We start from the raw sequence: 5193 nt of genomic DNA, 5'->3' as shown, positions 1-5193 counted from the left end.
GAGAGGGAAAGGCCTCAGGTTGCAGTAGGGGAGGTTCAGGTTGGCTGTTAGGAACAATTCCTTCTCCCAAAGAGCAGTGAGGCAGTGGCACAGCTGCCCAGGGACTGGTGAGGTCACCTGGAGGTGTCCCAGAGCCGTGGGGATGTGGCACTGAGGGATGTGGGCAGTGGGCACGGGGGGGAGGGTTTGATGGTTGGACTCAATGATCTCAGAGGTCTTTTCCAACCTGAATGATTCCGTGACTCAATGATTCAATTTTCTTGGTATTCATTGCTGAGAGTTCAAAATAGAGAAGGCATATGTTGTAGGCCAGTACATTTTCAAAAGAGCAGTCTTTCTTGGAAGCAGGTGAGAGATCTCTGCTAACTGATGTTCAAACTTTTGATCCCCATTCCTCTTCTGATACATGAGTGCATGAGCTGCACTGACACCTTTTAGTACATAGAACTCAAACTGCTCCACAAAGGTTCTTCTGAAAAGGAAAGGCACTTGTCACAGAAGTATTCTGTATTACTTGCTCCTCATTAAATGTTAGACTTTTGGGGAAAACATTTAGTCTGTAGTCAAATGTGTGTGTCCAGGTCGTACGTGCAAGCCTGCAGCAGCTCTCATTTTGCTAGCTAAGCCCTAACAGCAGGATAGCCCTGGTAGTGCACAGCTTGGTGTGCTGTGAGTGCTACTCTGCTTTGCAGGGAGGTTTTGTGCATTGCCCTTGGGCCCCCACTGCTGCAGCCAAGCTATTATTGGTGCCTGAGCTGGCTGGCATAAACCTACTTTGTGTCTGTCTGTGCAGCTTCAGGCATACCTTTGTCTGCAGTTGTAGACATTCTCTGTGATAGGGTTTCTGCCGTGTGGAGCCTGCAGGTCATGCAAGTAGGTCCCAAGATACTTATTTTATTTGTTAATGTACTGACTCAAACACAATGGAAATATCTGCAGGGATGTTGTGGTACGCTGGCCCTGTGCCTCTACCAGTTCTTGCTAATGCTTCCTGTTCCTCCCCAACGCTGCAGGCCCAGCACCAGGACTCCTGCCAGAACTCCTCCTGGATGCTGAAGATTGCTATGATGCTGGCGCAGAGTGCAGGAAGGCCATCTTCTCTTCACACCGTCAGCATTTCCTCTTTGGTGGCGTGGGAAGCAGAGAGCAACTGGTGAGGACCAAGGCAAAGGCCTCTGTAAGTGCTATATGCTTGGGTAATTTTACAGGGGTTGATGTACTGGGCATATGGCAAAGCAGGCCCTAAGCACACTGGAGGCTCGAGGGAGAGAAAATGGTGATGATGGCATCCGGGTGAGGGGAGTAGCTGGTAATGTCCACATCACTGAACTGTTCAGGCCCAGCACATAGTCCAGGATCACAGATTCACAGAATGGTCTGAGCCTCAAGGGACCCCTAAAGGCCATCCATTCCAACCCCCTGCAGTGCACAGGGACACCCACAGCTCCAGCAGTGCTCAGAGCCCCATCCAGCCTGACCTTGGCTGTCTGCAGGGATGGGGCACCTCCATCTCTCTGGGCAGCCTGTGCCACTGCCTCACTGCCCTTACTTCAAAAACTTCTTTCTTATATCCAATCTAAGTCTTTCTTCTTTTAGTTTGAAAATCGAGGTTTTGGCCTGGGTGTGACACAGCTACTGCATTAGTTGGAAACAGAAATACACCTGTGAGCAGATCATGGGAACAGGTTCGATCAAAGTTCACCTTCAGTCAAAGCTGATTGAAGGTGAGGATGTAGCACAGAGCTGGGTGCTGGTAGGATGGTGAGAAGATATAGTTTTGTGAAGAAATGTGTGCAGTGGAGAAGCCATTGCACTGCTAAACAGGCTGTGCACATAGGGAGGAAGTGAAGATTTTTTTTCCTTTAGGCAAATTATTGCCCATCTTTGATTTTCCTTTCACAGTCTTGGCCAAGTCTGCTGAAGTCAGACAAAGCACGCGTCTAGATCTGTGCCTTTGAGCTTCATGATGGATATAAAACAGGGCAGTATGGGTGGAGGAAAGGTGTGCCTTGTGCGAGGAACGTCTTCATCCTCAGTCACACTGCAAACCTGTGTGACTGGAATCCAGGTAACACTTTTCTGACAACAGTGGTAGAGCTGGGAACATTTTGTCACAGGGCTCATTTCTCTCTATGCATTTCTTCTGTCTTTTTTGGTAGCTGTCACCAACCTCAAGCAGAATTTTTCCAGTTTTAGTGTTGCCTTCCCAGTTATGGCTCTCTCAATATATGACCTAGATCTGCTGGTTTTGTTTCCTAACTGCAAACCACAAAGATACGACTGAAATGCTCTAAATCTTGAAGAGAGTAAGAATCCACTCGAAGCCCTTTCAGTTTGTTTCAAGCAGTGTGTCAGGTTATCTAAGGTGTAATTTACTTCCAGATAATTTCTCAGAGATTTTGGAGTGTGTTTACTTTGACACACCCACAGAGTGTCCTCCTCTCAGTGGAGGTGTTAATGTGTGTGTGGATTTGTTTCTGTGGGGACAGAGTCTGACAGTACTGTTGAGCACAGCAGCATAGTAGATTTTCAAAAGAAAAAAGAAGATGCAATATTTATCCATTTTCTTGTGAAGTGATGGAGGTCCCTGGAGGTATTCAGGAACCATGGAGGTGTGGCACTGAGGGGCACGGTCAGTGGGCATGGTGGGGTGGACTGGTGGTTGGACTGGATGATCTTAGAGATGTTTTCCAGCCTTAATGATTCTTGATTCATTTGCGATAAATCCATAGCTCTATGGACAAAATGCACAAGAAGGAGAATCCCCAGGCTTCCAAATCAAGGCTAACTACAAAGTAATGGGCAGAAAGAGAGTGACTTCACTCAAGATTGCTTTGCTGACCCTTTCTACTTCATTTAACAATGGTTTCTGACAGTGCCACTCTCTCTATTCCTTTCAGTTTGATTAAAGGAAGGGGAGTGTGGCCACCAGTGTGAGCAATGTGTCTGAGTTCACTTGCTGGAATTAGGAGGTGCTGGTATTTTCACTTGTAAGTATTCCCACTTTGTCTCACTTCATAGGCTTTGGCTTTCTAACCATGCAAGCAGAATATTCATGCTGAAAATACTGACAAATAGTTGCAGGCATTTTTTAATGAGAATAACATTCTCTCTGTCAAACCCTGATTTCAGCTATCACTGGTACTCACATTTGGGGCTGCCACGTTCTTTACAAAATGTGGGCACTTGTAAAGGAAGAAAGTGACTGTAAGTAACTGGGATGACTGGTTGGAGCCCGCAGTATCCCTGCTATTCTGGTTTCTGCTTCTTCAGGCGTTCATTCCTACCCAGTTATTTCCATGATAATCGATGGCCCACCCATTTTTGAGCTATGTGGGTTAAGACAGACAGAATCTTTAAATACGCTGAACATTCTCGCTCATTCCCATCTATTATGATCTTTTTTTTCTGCCTACTTGTGTGAGAGATATTAATAGTTGAGTGGAAGATGTATTTTTCTGATGTTCTTAACATCCAAGGGGTCAAACAATTCTGTATTTGTATTTATTATGTGTACATCATTGGGTTCTCTGAATTCCTGCTGCTGATGGTTGAAGTAAAAGCTACATTCATGCTGGATCAAAACTCAGCTGAGCATTATCCTTCCAAGCCTGAAGCATTGTAGAGCATGTACACGCAGGCACTTGCTAGTTTTTTGTCCATAGCCAAGTTATCCAGCTTTTTCCAAGAGCAGAAGCCTTCCTGGGTTAATGGAAATTCTGAAATATTTTGAGATACAGTCCACATAATTCAAAGAGTAGAATTTTTCATGTTCCTTGAGGCAGATTCAATTAACATTTTGCTCAGGAGCAGTACAGATCCTGTCTCAGTACCACTGGTGGGGGCATTCAGGAAGGTTTGGACAAGTTGTTTTCATTTATTTTTTTTCTTTGTGTATTGAAATTCCTCAAGTGTCTGAAGTGATTGACTTTGTTACGGTGGTGGATGAGAAATATTTGTGGCTGGAATTATTAAGGTTGTTAAATGAACAAAGGCTCATTTTACTTTTTTACTACCACTACCAAATTGCTAGGTTTTCATTGCATAGAAACAGGTACCTCCTAGTTTTTGCCTAGAAACCTTGATCATGAGCTCTGATCCTCCAAGATGTTGCACAAGCAAAGAACACAAACGTGGCTGATTTTCAACACTTGCACGGATTGACTGAGCTGCTCTATTCCCTGCACTAGCTATGAAACACCAGTCAGCAGACGCGGGTGTGACTCTGGACAAAATTCATGTAGGTTTGACAATGGTAGGATATTTTCAAGGGAATGGGGATTTTTTCCCAAGTTGAAAGGACTTGAGAACATGAGAAGGTGTGAGGTTACGTACGGTTGGCAAGCCAGTGATAGGACCAAAGTGAGATGGTGGGAGTCTGCACGAGAGCATTGCATGAAGGGCGAATAAAAGGGGAAAGCCCAACTGAGCAGGGTGTTCAGGGCAGCGAGCTGCATGACAAACGTGGGGCCTGCTTGATGGTAGGTTAGAGGCTCTTCTTTTTGTATGCTTTGAAGGAATGGCTGGCTGCAAAGACAGGCAAAGATTTTCACTGGGGTAAGATAACTCCCGAATGGAGAGGTAGATCCCAAATGGAGAGGCTCTTTCTGAATGCATGTTATGTGTTTTAGTTTTATGGGCTAGGTTCACCTTGCAGTGAGTACAGAGGGAATGATGATAATTACTGACCGGCTGGGGAACTGGGTGCAAGGAGGGGACCGGGGGAAGGCAGCCCTGGAAACGGAGGGAGAGCAAAACATCCCAGAGAGCCAGGCTGATAACGCTGTCACGATGGAAACGAAGCAGTATTCCAGAAACCAGGCCAAGAAGCGGATGTCACAAACCTTGGCAGAGGGTCGGAGCCAGATAAGGGAAAGCCGAGGGTGGGCTCGGGGCGGGGGCTGCAGGCAGCACTGAGAGCCGGGAGGGGAGAGGGAAGGAGGAAAGGGCGGCGGGGGACGAGGGTGGGCCGAGGCCGCACGGGGAAGGGCAGAGGGGAAGCGCGGCACTGGGCTGGAGATCCAGGGACGGCTGTGTGCGTGGGAAGGCGGCGCGGCCGACGCAGGGATGGATCCGCAGCGGAGGAAGCGAGAGCCGGGACGGGCTTCCCACGGGGAATGACAGAGCAGCGGGAGCGCGGCGCTGGAGGAAGCGGATGCCGAGGGGGAGGCAACGTCGTCTCCGCGATAGGAC

At 47.4% G+C, this 5193-nt stretch overlaps 1 long non-coding RNA gene across 1 annotated transcript; it reads left to right on the top strand.

Moving 5' to 3' along the window:
• The first annotated feature begins 244 nt into the window (after window positions 1-244).
• Window positions 245-4933, top strand: LOC104909460. The gene is made up of 3 exons (XR_004158714.1): window positions 245-1177; window positions 1903-2068; window positions 2901-4933. It is a non-coding gene; the product is annotated as an uncharacterized LOC104909460 (long non-coding RNA).
• Window positions 4934-5193: the final 260 nt, after the last annotated feature.

Source organism: Meleagris gallopavo, chromosome 2 (assembly GCF_000146605.3).
Source record: "Meleagris gallopavo isolate NT-WF06-2002-E0010 breed Aviagen turkey brand Nicholas breeding stock chromosome 2, Turkey_5.1, whole genome shotgun sequence".
Lineage (NCBI taxonomy): Eukaryota > Metazoa > Chordata > Aves > Galliformes > Phasianidae > Meleagris > Meleagris gallopavo.
The sequence above is the reverse complement of the archived record's forward strand: the minus strand, read 5'-3'. Positions and strand labels throughout refer to the sequence as shown.